Below are 13,822 nucleotides of genomic sequence, written 5' to 3'. Positions count from 1 at the left end.
TGCTCAACATCATGGGAAACATGTTTTTTACAGATGGCTCCAAATCGGCTGCAGGAGTTGGAAGTGCAGCTGTGGTGGGGGATATTGTTATTGGAAGGAAACTCCCATCCTCTTGTTCAATATTTACTGCTGAGCTGTACGCAATAATTCTCGCAGTCCAACATATTTTTAAAAATGGCAACCAAAATAGTTTTTTATACAATTTTTTACGGATTCCAATAGTGTTTTACTCTCATTAAAACAAATTATGCCAGGCCATCATCTAGTAAAAGAGGTGCAGGACTGGTTAGTACTTCTGCAATCTAGGAAGAGTATCAGTGTTCACTTCTGTTGGGTCCCTGCCCATGTTGGGGTGGATGGAAATGAACAAGTAGATAAGGCAGCAAAGGAAGCTTCAGGGCTAAGTAATCCATCCCCCCTTTAGTATTCCATTACAAAGATCTTAAAAGTGAGATTCATCTTTACTGTAACAAAATAAGTGGCAGGCTCGATGGTCTGAACTGACCACCAATACAAAATTGAAACACATCCACCCATTGGTGGATAAATGGTCATCTTGTAATGCTACAAGTAGGAGGGATACCATTATTTTAACTAGGCTGCGTATTGGCCATACACATGCAACGCACAATTATTTAATGAAGAGTGGGGAAGGGAGACAGGCCCCTCACTGTAATACCTGTCAAGTGACAATGGATGTTAAGCATATTTTAGTTGATTGTCCTGTTTTTAATCTTCAGAGGAGGACACATTTACTCCAGGACAAACCTTTGAGAGATATACTGGGGGAAAACTGTAATACCCTGAACTTGAGAAAATTTATACAAAGTATTGGGTTATATTACGAGCTATAATTGATTTTATTAATTTATTTATTTATTTTACCCTTTTAATCCTTATTTATTTCACATCTAGATTTTATTGTATGAAAGTGTTGCGATTGATATTAAAGGTTAAAATGGTACTAAATGGTGTGAGTATACAGATATTATGATTGAATGAATTTTGTTATATAGCGCTGAATGGCCTTTGATGCCCCAGTGCTTGGCTTAATGCCTAAATCCTATATTCAATTCAATTCAATTCAAGAGAGAGCATGGAACCCTAGGTGGTCATTTTGTCCAACTCCTGGTTGAGCGAGCTACATAAGGTCACAGAACAGTTCCAGTTCCTGTTGCAACAAGAGCAACCAGCTAGGCTTTGGGAGGTTATTCTTGGGCACTTCTTATTAGAGAAGCTTGTTCCTCATGGACATTGCCACATGTTCTCACATTAGTGATAGCTGAAGCACCCCTGGTCAGCTCCAAGTGACTGCTCTTATCAGTTTGTTCCCCTGGCAGAGAGATCAGAGAGGGCCTTATGTTAGCTTGTTAGTTGGACAATGGGAATGCCTTATTAAGAGCTCCTCTGAGCCCCCCCCCCTCCAGTAATGTGCTTGCTCTGAGACACATTTAAGGATAATTGTAGTGTGTCTAAACATCTCTGGCCTCACAGATACATAGGCAGAGAATCTATTTATCTGAATATCAATGATTTGGAAATGCAAGCATTGTGCTAGAACTGCAAGCATTCCAGGTACAGTGGATAAGTCACTTGATATTGTTGATGAATGACAATAACATACAGTGGTCCCCCCGTATTCACGGGGGATGCGTACCAGACCCCCCCGTGAATAGTTAGAACCCGCGAATGTTTGGAACCCCTATAAAAATGCTAAAAACAGCCTATTTTGTTAGTTAAAACTCAAGAAAAACCCACTAAAAATGTTCATACATGGTTTTTTTAATAGTTTTATCACAAAAAGTGCATTTTATGATGAAATTCATCAAAGAAACCAGGAATTTGTGGATATTTACCATAGAAAAATAACGCGAATGCACAAATTTTCCGCGAATAATGCAGGGAAACGTTCCCGAGAGAAATCCGCGAATGTGTGAGTCCGCGAATCTGGAGAACGCGAATACGGGGGGTCCACTGTATTACTAATGGCATTTGTCAATAAGCAGGGAAGGAACACTCGGGTCAGGTGGTAGGGGTGGAGTGGCTCCTTATACCCTTGAATATTTGCAAGACTAGAGATTATGGGAACACCAGTGATGGATTTGTTTACCATAAGCTATGGCTAAATAGAAATCTCTTGGTGAGCCGCTTTCCCATTCTAGACCCCTTGGCAGTTTTGGAAAATGCCTTCAACTGTCCTTGGCAAAATATGCCGATACCTTCCTTTCTGCCATTCAGCAAGAATTCTCGGGTGACCAACAGAGTCCTGATCACATATTTCTCAAGATGACCCTCGTAGCTCCACACTGGTTATGTGCCTATTAATCCCCAGTTAGCTGTCCCTCTTGGTTGAGGCACCGAGAGAGATTCCCTTTTGGCCCATCCTTCTCTATCAGCCACATGTTCAGATGTAGGACTAGACAGTCAACTCCCTTCAGCATCACACATGGAGGCTATCCAATGTACATATCCTGTAAGAGAGAGAGAGAGAGAGAGAGAGAGAGAGAGAGTTACAAGGAGTTACAAAGATTAGGATGTCTCAAAGATTTGTTAGTCCATCTGAGGAGACATCAAGTGCTCACTTATCTGTAGGAGCAGGTTTTACTGTGCATTCACAGTGTCCTAATGATTTTGTCTAGCTTTCTTTTAAACTCTTCCACACCGTTGCTGTTTACAACTTCCGGTGGCAGTTTATTCCACGTCTCGCATATCTTGTATGTAAAGAAGTTTCCACAATGGGATGTGCTATATCTCTTCAGTTCTAGTTTCCATCCATTATTTCTTGTCTGGTTTTCATTTAATGTAAATAGGTTACTGTCTACTTTTGTTATGCCTTTCAGTATTTTGAATGTTTCTATTAGTTGTCCTCGCAATCGTCGTGTTTCTAAGCCATACATGTTCAGGCTCTCTAGTCGTCTTAGGTAACATATATGCCTGATGGATGGAATTAACTTTGTGGCTCTTGCTTGTACTCCTTCTAATCTATTAATGTCTTTTCTTAGTGTTGGTGACCAAAACTGTACTGCATATTCAAGATGGGGTCTAACTGTTGTCATGGTAAGCGCTTCATAGCGACGAATGATAAGTTAAAGGAAATGAAAATGCATTCTTTTCAAGTAGGTCTGCAGCAAAGAGGCATTCGCGCATGTGTTGGAGGCACCTGTTCTCATGGTTGTTCTGGAATCGTCGGGCGTGTTGGGGAGCGCAGCACGAGCCGTCTTGTCGTGAGAAACGCTGCGATTTCTGATGCAATACTTCGTCGAGATTCTTCTAAATAGTATCAGATCATCAGTGAGAGAGCAGAGATCATCAGTTAGAGACCAGCAGATAGCAGAGATCAGAGCAGAGATCATCAGAGAGATAAGAGAAGAAACAGACGAAGGATCAGAGAGGAAAAGGCGCTTGAGAGTTTGATCGGAATCTGGTAAAGTCGTCCAGTTAGGGAGAACGAACAAGGTATTTTCGACGTTGAGCAAGCCTTGAGAGCAGAAACGTTCTACAAGAGGTTTCGAGGAGTTCCTGCCCTTCGAGTATCAAGAATAGACATTGTTTTCTGCAATACGGAGTCAAGAAGGCGTCTGCAATTACAGTTCTCCTTTTGTGAAGCCACCGCTTCGAGCATTGATCTGCGACAGCGCAAAACTGGCCAGCAAGTATTTTCATTACCTCACTGTTTCCCCAGTTCACGCATTGTAAGATTTTACTTGTGGTATGTAAATAGGAGAAACCATTCTGCATTTATCTTTGTTACTAAGCTTGTAAATAAACCTTTGTTCTGTTAGTGTTTCTTTCTATATTCGTATCCCCAGTTTCAACTGTTGGTGTTGAATTCTTTTTGTTTATCATAATATTGAACTTGGAGTGGACCTCGGTCCGTAATACTATTGATGTGTGGAGCTGCAGCACAGTTTCCTTGTTCCTGTATTTGAACTGCCTCTTTATGTATCCCACTAGTTTCTGTGCTGCCTTTTCTGCTTTTATGCACTGTTTTGTGGATTTAGAGTCCTTGGTAATAATGACTCCAAGGTCTTCCTCTTGTTCTGCACTATTTATGTCATTCCCAAGCAGCATGTAGCTGGCATGAGAATTATTTATTCCTATTTGTAGCACATTACACTTATCTACGTTAAAAGGCATTTGCCATTTTTTTTACCACTCTCCTATTTTCATTAGATCATTTCTTAAACTTCTCACTGCATCTTGGTCTGCTGCAATTACACCTAGTTTTGGTGTCATCTGCAAATTTGGCTATCCTGCTAGTTAAGCCTACATCATTGTCATTAATGTAAATAAAAAACGAGAGAGCCAAGGACAGAACCCTCGGGAGCTCCGCTTGTGACATTTGTCCATTCTGACTCTACACCATTTATTACGACTCTCTGTTTTCAATAAGTTAGCCAGTCTTCGACCCAGTCTGCAGGTTCTCCTACAATTCCTAAAGCTCTAACTTTTGTCATCAGTTTCTAGTGTGGGACTTTGTCAAAGGCCTTTTGGAAATCTAAGTAGAGTATGTATATCTATTGCTCTACTACTGTCGTAGAAACCTAGCATGTTATGAAAAAACTCCAAGAGGTTTGATAGGCAGGATCTGTTTTGTCTGAAACTGTGTTGACTGTTTAACAATAAGATGTTTCTATCTATGTGATCCACAATTTGATCTGGAATTATGGACTCAAAATCTTGCAAACGACCAATGTTAGGCAGATTGGTCTATAATTTCCCTGACTCTTCTCTTGGACCTTTTTTGTAAACTGGGGGCACATTTCCTAGGGTCCATCCTTTTGGTGCCATTTTTGTTCAGCACTTTTCCTGTAGAGTTTATATAGGTGAGGAACTATCTCCTCTTTTAGCTCTCTCATTTCTCTTGGATGAATCCCATCTGGGCCAGGAGACTTGAACTTGAGTTTGTCTATTTTCTTTTTAATGTCCTATTCTGAGAGAGAGAGAGAGATAGATGATGATGATGATGATGATTTGGTACTTTGTCTGGTGTCTCCCCTGTTGAGGCAGTGAAACAAGCTCCTCAGTCACCCTCCACCACAATTTTGTCTTGACATGGGAGCCAAACTGGACATGAGTTATGAAAGGGAAGAAGCTTCCTTGATGCTAATCCTAGTCCTCCGCCTCTTCATTGAGCTCGTCCTCCACTTCTTCTTTGTCCTCCTCTTTTCTCTCCTCTCGTGAGAGGGAGGAAGAAGGGGAAAGTCTGAGAGGGCCTATTATAGTAGTTCTCTCTCTCTCTCTCTCTCTCTCTCTCTCTCTCTCTCTCTCTCTCTCTCTCTCTCTCTCTCTCTCCAACACCTTCGGGTGATAGTGTAGCAGTCTCATCCACTTAAGTTTTTCGAGAACATGCAAAGAGTCAGTGCAAGTCACTTTCTCTACATGTGCATACAGATAGCAAGATTAGCTCTACCTCCTCCTGTTTCTGTGAAGGCACAGAAGGTAGAGTATGTGCAACTTGCTTCCACAGCATGTTATGCCCAAGGACACTGAGCTTGCAGGTATCATGGTTGGCTCTTCATTTATCATTTCTCTGGAACTGCTAACATTTCTCTGGAACTGTACCTGGCTGAGCCAGTGCTGCATCCTCTCTATGTGCTTACAAGATCCCCAGATTTTATGTATACTAATGGTGGTTTCATGTGAGACAGAGTCCCCTTCATGGCTCACCCACACCACGAGAACCCATTCATATTCAACCATACTCCCTCTCTTTGTGCATTTTCCCCCCCTCTGAGGATCAAATAGGCCTGGATGGCCCTTCTCCTTCATAGCCTTAGTAAGCTGAACAGGGATGGTATCTTTGGGAGATTTATCAAACTTATTTGTGACCATAACAGTCAGAGAGACTTATGCCTCTCTATACCTGACTCTGGTACCTTCGAATGGGCTTACACTTGGGTTCACCCCTAAAGTGAGAGTGTCAGTCAGACTGCTGTGGTCTTACCTTAAAAAAAAGGGTGGGTTCACCCCTGAAGTGAGAATGTCAGTCAGACTGGTGTGGTCTTACCTTTGGTGTGGTGTTTTGAGCTAAGTTAGCTTATATGATCTGCAGAGCTGTTTAGCAGATTGCCGAGGTTCCCCCTCCCTCCCCAAAGTACTGACATAAATTAATGTCTTTTGTTAAAATATTTACTGCTTTTTTAATATGATTTTTATTTAATGTATTTGATTTTGTTAATATAATCCTCTTACCCTTGGTTCTCTCATTTCTGTTTCAGATTGACCTTGATGACTGAGTAACAGTCCAATTTCTTCTGCTTCCCTATGTGTATAGGGAACTGATAGTAAATGAATAATATAGGGAAAAAGTAACTCCAGAAAATGTGCCCACATGCATGTGACAGTACTTTCAAGTGAGTAGCTGACATATTTTGCTGGTGTGTTTGAAGTCTGGTCATTCTAGGGTTTTGCAGTATTATAAAAGGCTGTCTTGATGATGAATGTAGTTCTGTATTACTGATTCAAATTGTCAGTGGATAATTGTAAAACAGTTGGAGATTGCAGAGATTTATGTAAATAATCACTTGTAAATAGAGTTAGAGGAATAAGTAATGCAGAAGTTTATATAAATTTATATAAATAATTAATTGCAAAGAGTAAGGAGATTTGAGTGTGACCCATTAGTGAATATCTGAAATTTTTTTTGTAGTATACTCGGTTACAGCTAACTGCTGGTATATATAGACATCAAACTTGTAGGTAATTTAGTTAGATAAATTGTAAATGGAAAATTAACTTCCTCTGTATACCAACTACATGACACAAATACCAACCCTTTGTACATATTTACACTCAAAGTCATTGCTTCCTGAGACGAGATAGTAAACTTTCAGTCAGAGAACTGGGTGTAATAGTTTGGGGAATTATTTTGTGACCCCAGGTCCCATATATAATTTTTTGGTGCCTAGACCTGGTATACTCCAAGTGGAATAGAGTTGGCATATGGCTCTGTTGTGGATATACTAAAGGCCTGTCCAGACTAGGAAACATTGTTTGGAAACAAAGTTTGCTAACAGTTTCTTGGAAACTACTTGCAAACAGCATGGAAACCATTATTATTATTATTTAAAAATATTAATAAACATGGTATATACTACATATACCATAAAAATTATCTCAATTTTTATTTAATATTTAATTTACACATAATAATAGTAATACTAATAAAAGCTTGAAAACATGACATTTTTGAAAGTAAAATTTATTTTTCCCTAACCATATAATGCTTTACTTAGCATAGATTGCAGCTCAGCTGAGACTACCGGCTAATACATCCTTTTATATACCAAACTAGTTAACTACTGGGCCGGTAGTTACCTGCCCGACAGTGGGGAAGCACTGCCTCCCCACCAGCTCACTGAGTCGTCACTTTGATTACAGCTGGGTGAAGGTGGAAGGGCGAGACCATGTGCTGGCTTCCGTCACCTGGCTAACAGAGAGGTTCTTCTTGAAGGCAAGAGATGTGCTCATGCCACGCACATCATGTGCCTTCACTCAACTGGTACCAGCAAGTGGAGAAGAGGGAGGGTAGAGGGTATGGCAAATCACCTCTCGAATCCAATGTGAAATGGTATTCCTCGTAACCCTCTTCTTTGATGGGCCAGTGCTTACAAAGAGATGTTGTAAGGTAGGTCGAGTAGAGCTGGTGTGGTGGAGATAGTGCCTTAATGCTCTCAGAGGACAGAGAACTAGCTCATTTGGGTCTTCGGTTACTGTGCTCAGGCTCACAACCTGGAACGAAGAGAACCAAGAATCAACCTGGGCCGGATTCTGGGTTTTTGCAACAAACTCAGGGATGAAGCTGAAGCAGGCAGTGGTCCAGCGCTCAGTATGAAAGACAGTATAGGCTAGGCCATGAAGTTCGCTGAATTGCTTGGATGAAGCAAGGGCGAGAAGAAAAACCGTTTTCAGGGTGAGATCCCTATCAGTTGCCAGGGACAACAGTTCATAAGGAGCTCTCTTCAAAGACCTGAGGACAGCAATGATGTCCCAGTGTGGAGGCTTTGCCAATACTGGAGTGGAACCCTACTCGAAACTTTGTATGAGCATAGAGAGTTCGTCCGAGGAAAAGAGATCGATTCCCTTCAGTCTGAGGACTTGCTCAAGGCCGAGTGATAGCCTTTCACCACCGAGACTGAAAGGAGCTTCTCTCTTCGGAGGTAGAGTAAGGAGTCGGCAATCAAGGGGATAGAGGATCCGAGAGGAGAACAGCCTCTCTGATGACACCAACCACAGAAGATGGCCCACTTGGTCTAATAGACAGACATTGAGGACCTCCTGAGGTATCCTGACATTGTTGCAGCCTCTTGTAAAAAGCCTTTCACTATGAGGAGCTGCTGGATAACCTCTATGTGTGAAGATGTAAAAAGCTACCGTGTTGTGGAAGATCCTCACTGTGGTTGGCATAGGAGGTTGGGGAGTGGTAGAAGCACTCACAGAGTCTACCAGCAGAAGTAGAAGGTCCAGGTACCATTCTACGTGTGGCCATTTCGGCGCTACTAGCGTCATGGACAGGGAAGGTGTAGATCGTACTCGATTCAACACCTGCCTGATCAGGCAAAATGGCAGAAAAGCATAAATGTTGAGGCTGTCACAGGGGTGCTGGAACGCGTCCTCGAATGCGGCTGCAGGATCTGGAACTGTAGAGCAGTAAATTGGCAGCTTCCAATTTAGAGTGGAAGCAAACAGGTCTGTCACCGGGGAACCCCCTCAAAGTCAAGACTTTGTTCGCTATCTGAGGAGCCAAAGGCCATTCGGAGCCAACGATCTGTGCCCTCCTGCTCAGATTGTCCACCACGATGATCCGTTTGCCTGGAATGAACTGAGCTGTCAACCCTACCGAGTTGAGAGCTGCCCATTCGTGAATCTGCTCTACTAGTTGGCATAGCTGCAGAGACACAGTACCACCTTGACGGTTCACATATGCCACTACGGTGGTGTTGTCGTTCATCAGCGCCACCGAGTGACCTGTCAGAAGAGAGCTGAAGTGCTGGAGTGCTAGGAAGGTAGCTTGAAGTTCCAGCGAGGCCAGATGTCCCAGCAACTGTTGCTACTGATGTGCTGGCAGCTGGAGCTGTTGAAGGAAGGGCAGAGCGACGCTTCAGAAATGTTCTCGTCTTTCCGGTGTTGGAAAAGCTTTCCCTGCAACGGTGTTGAGGATCATACCGAGATACACCAGTTGTTGAGAGGGCTCTAGAGAGGACTTCTTGCAGTTCACCATGATCCCCAGATCGTGACAAAATGCCAGAACCCTGTATCGGTGGAGAGGAAGCAGTTTCACCAAGGGCGCCAGTATCAGCCAATCGTCTAGGTAACGCAATAGACGAATGCCCTGGCAATGAGCCCATGTTGACACTAGGGTGAACAACCGAGTGAAGACTTGCGGAGCTGTGGAGAGACCAAAACATAGGACCTTGAATTGGAACACACTGTCCGCTACAAGAAGAAGAAGATACTTCCTGGACAACGGATGGATTGGGATCTGGAAGTATGCGTCTTTTAGGTCGATTGTCACCATGTCATCCAGAGGATGAATGGCCTGTCTGACCGTGCTGGAGGCCTCCATCCTGAATGGGGTTTGCTGAACAAACTCGTTCAGGGCTGAGAGGTTAATGACCAGTCTCCAGCCACTAGACGACGCCTTTACACGAAAAAGGCAACTGAAGAAGCCTAGAGACTCATCGAGGACCTCTTTCAAGAGCGTCCTTCCCCAGCATGTCCTGGACTTCCGCCTGAAGGGCAAGATCCTTTGTCGATCCCTGACGATAGGATGATGATGTCTTCAGGGGTAGAATCAGAGGAGTGGGATAGTTGATGAACGGGACGCAATACCCTTGTTGGAGGATGGTAAGTGCCCAATCCTCTGCCTCGTGGTACTGCCACCTCGTCCATCTGGTTTGCAAGCATACCCCCACAGGTGGCAGAGTGGGCAGAGTGCTCTCCTCACTGGTCGCGGTCCTCACTGGTCGCGGCTGACTCTCTTCCTTTTGCCATGTTTGCCTCACCCTCGACCACCCCTGGTCGAAAAGGGCTGCTGACCTCTTTGCTGCCGAGTGGTGGCGGCAGTGGGAAAGGGATCAGCCCTGGCAGGAGGGTGAGAAACCCTCCTAGATGGAGAGCCAGGGCGACGTCGAGCAGAAACAGCAGGAGGTTGGGGCCGACGGAAGGATGCTGCGCGATGCAGCAAAGAATCCTGGCTCGCTCTCCTGAAGTTTCCGATCACCTCATTTACATCTGAATATGGAAAGAGGGTGGATTTCTGAAGCGTGGCATTCCTCAGGTCGGTCACATCCTGAGGGTCCACAGCTTGATCAAGCCTTGATGAGACAGCGTCCCTGCGCTTAAGCACCAGGTTGGCCCAGAGGTTGGCAAGCTGGTGGACTAAGAACTCCATAGCCTTACCTCCTGACAAAACAAGGTCATGGAGCTGACGGGCCATGTCTGCTTGCTATTCAGGCTGCTGTGGAGTCTCAGAGGTCTCTAGAAAGCCCACCGTGCTGCCCCAAAAGTCCAACCATGAAGCTGCTTACAATGCTGCCATCATGGTTTGTTTGAGCTTCGACATCTCATGGGAAGAGAGCGTCGAGGTTTGGTGTTGAAGTGTCTGGAGCGAAACTCCAGGTGTCAGTGATGTTAAAGTCTGGTTTATGGGCAAGGGTGAAGGCTCAGCCTTTTGGGCCACATAGTACTTCCTCTGCTTCTGAAAAGCAGAGGGGAGTAGCTTAGAGGACCGAGATGCCCGTAGTGAGTCCTTCCTTGCTGAAACTTGTCTGTCGACTTTGGTCAGAGCCTCCCCTGTCAGGGATGACAAGGGCAGCTCAAACTGGGACTGAGCATCCCGAGGGGCGCAACAAAGAAGGTTGACTGCCGACATACGGCCTTTCGGAAAAGTAGTTGGAGCTTCTCCTAGGCCATTTACCTTCCAGATGAGACCGATGATCTTGCGGAAGGTGGTTTCAGCTACCGCATCTTCCGGAACAGCTGGAGCAGCTGGTTCCGGAAGGTAGCCAGCTGAATCGTAGGTTGCCTCGTGAAGAAGAAGGCCGAGTCTCTAGTAGTTCATGAGGGGTAGCAGAAGGTCCGCAAGCCGAGGCCCCCAGAGCCACTGGAGCCCTTGGAGGCTCAGAATTGCAAGGGCAATTCTTAGCTGCCTTCCAAAGGTCCTTATGCCCTCATCGGACAACCCCTTGCGAGAAGGGGGAAGGTGGAGTTGGAGGATGCCTGTCTGCTTCTGGCGAAGCTGAGATGGAGCCCTCTCCGCAAGCACTGTGGGAGCCCTGTCAAGAGAATCTTGGCTGGGTTCGAATTCAATTGGCGAGATATGATACTTCTCTACAAGGGAACGAGCCCTCGGAGATCGAGAACCTCAAGAGGTTGGAGGTCTGGACTCGTAAGGAGGAGTCACGGGATGCCTTTGCTTCCAGAGTGCCTCTCACCTGACGTTAAGTACTCGTAGCAGCTTAGGGATAGTGAATCCCCTTAACTGCTCTCTCAGCTTCCCAAGAGGAATAGGAAGGGGGGCTGGAAGGTCGTTTGAAGGAGAAGGGGCCCCGCTTGCGGCCTTGTTCTTGAGGAAGAGTCAGGGAACGACGACCTCTGATTAACAGCAAAAGCCTTTATGGCTGCTTTTGGAAGGCTGGGTTGCAGCTTTGTGAGAATCCCGAGTTGGAGATGGGACCTCTGGAGGAGGCGCAGATGATGGAAGTTCCAAGGACAGGTACTCCGACTCAGACGTCTCCACTTTTTGTGTCGAAACCTTGAAAGAGACAGAGGAAAAAGGTTCTACAGGTACGTGTGTATCTGCAGGAGCAAGAGCGCGTGTTGGTGCGGGCGTGCACATAGGTTCTGAGCATGCGTAAGCATGTGCAGGCAAATGGTGCGCGGGAGAATGCCTAGAAACGTGTGCGTTAGAACGCGCTGGAGAGCATTGACGCTCTACAGGGGAAAATGCGTGTCTTGTAGCATGTGTAGAAAAAGAAGAAAAGTGTTCTGAAGAAGGAGCGAGTCTGGGGCGTGATACTGGAGACTGAGAGCTCCTGCTGGAGTGTTTAGAAAAACGCTCTGGTGACACATGTTGGTGCGCATGGTCAGTGGAGCTTCTTGGTGAGCGCTTATAATTTTGTTGAGGCAGAGGTGAAGCAGCGTGTTGGATACCGCGCATTACAGGTGAGTGCTGTCTAAAGGAAGCATGCGTCGGAGTGCGCTGTCCAGGAGTAACAAGGCGCACAAATGAATTGCGCACATCAGGAAGGTGTTCTCATTGTGTTGCCGCACGCACAGGTGTAGAAAGGGGGGTGTGTTGGCGTGTTGTCCCCGAGAGAGAGAGTGTGTCTCTGCAACCTCTCTCCAACGAAGGCTCCTGTGTGTGTGCTGAAGCATCACACACTGCAGGGGAGCATGCTATTAGCGAAGCCTCTTGTGCACCTGCTGTACCATCATGCATTGAGGAGGAGAGTAAATCCAACGAAGGCTCCTTTGTGCGTACCATAGCATCGCACAAAGACAAGGAGCTGACTCGCGAAGGTCTGGTAGTTCTCGAAGGAGAGCACGCATCAGCACGTCTCTGGGAAGAGTCTTTATTACTTCTCTGAGAGTCACTGCTGGCTCTCGAAGAAGGCGTGTCAGGAGGAGTCCGAGGACCTCATCCAGGGACAAGGTGAAGCTGCAAGGCCCTCATCCCCGAGGGCGGGCAGACAGGAGGATGGATGTGTTCAGTGTCGAAAAGAGCCTCCGCAGGCGAGGACTCTGGAGGCTGCGCTGCAGAGGGAAGAGTATCTTCCTTAACAGCACGGGAGGATGAGGCTGACTCCTCCGAGGAGACTAAAGAGGAAGACGCAGCCCCAGAGGAGAGTGCCGACAAAAGTCTCTCCTTCGGCGGCAGGCCAGGAAGTCCCTGTGAAGGTCACAAAACACGAAGGGCGTTGTCAACACGTACATACTGAAAAACAAGGCTCATCCTTAGATGGGCCAGGTCTTCCTGTTTCTCCAGGGGAAACTGGCAGGTCTCGCTCCTTCAAAGGCTGGCCAGGAGTTAAATTGTCGCTCATATGCGCTTCATTCCCGGAGGAGTGAGACGCCGAAGGTCCCGAAGGACGAGTCCCTGACGAGGAAGCAGAAGGCCTGGGTCGTTTGGTCTTCGAGGAAGAACTCGAAGGCGAAGAATCCCTTTTCTTCCTATTACTTCGCCGCCAGTGATATTCAACCCACTGGGCAGGCGACCAGGTACGTCACTCCTCACGGGTATTCCAATGTACAGGAATGCCCTCTGCAAGAAGGACAGAGGGAGTGAGGGTCTCTATCAATCCTGCTCATGAAAGTCCCTCACCTACGGCCCGGGACACCAAGGCAGGAATGCATAACCATTTTGCAGACATACTCGCATTTATCTAGAAAGAGAAAAAGAATGTTATGAATAATTCCAACAAGCAAAGTGACGAATCAGTGAGCTGGTGGGGAGGAGGTGCTTCCCCATTGCCAGGCAGGTAATTACCGGCCCGGTAGTTAATTACTTCGGTATGTAAAAGAATATATTAACTGGTAGTTTTATTGTAGTGTCTTACCGAACAATTATACAGCCGTGATTTCCACGAGCGGCAGGATACTAAATTCAAATTTAGCGCGTAGGCGTCGCCAACACTGATGGTGATGACGTCATCTCCCTCCACTCGCGGGAGAACCAGGTACAACTGCCCAGGTGAATGCAATTCTTTTCCTGCCGGCGTCCGGTGAACATCGGTGGTCGGTGCGGTTGGATGACTTTGCTTCGCTTTTTTCTTGTGGATTTGATCTTCGGAATTGGTGAAGTACTCTTTTTTGGCGT

General features: G+C 45.9%; 1 protein-coding gene across 4 annotated transcripts in view; it reads left to right on the top strand.

The window, feature by feature from the left end:
• Positions 1–13,822, top strand: part of LOC135207272 (transcription factor hamlet-like) — a 331,554-nt gene that overhangs the window by 16,613 nt on the left and 301,119 nt on the right. For all 4 annotated transcript variants that reach the window (XM_064238932.1, XM_064238931.1, XM_064238929.1 and 1 more), the window contains exon 2: positions 6,222–6,356. The gene's annotated coding sequence lies outside the window, so the exon portion shown is untranslated. The remainder of the gene's footprint in view (positions 1–6,221; positions 6,357–13,822) is intronic.

Source organism: Macrobrachium nipponense, chromosome 32 (assembly GCF_015104395.2).
Source record: "Macrobrachium nipponense isolate FS-2020 chromosome 32, ASM1510439v2, whole genome shotgun sequence".
Classification (NCBI taxonomy): domain Eukaryota; kingdom Metazoa; phylum Arthropoda; class Malacostraca; order Decapoda; family Palaemonidae; genus Macrobrachium; species Macrobrachium nipponense.
This window is presented reverse-complemented; position numbering and strand designations above follow the sequence as displayed.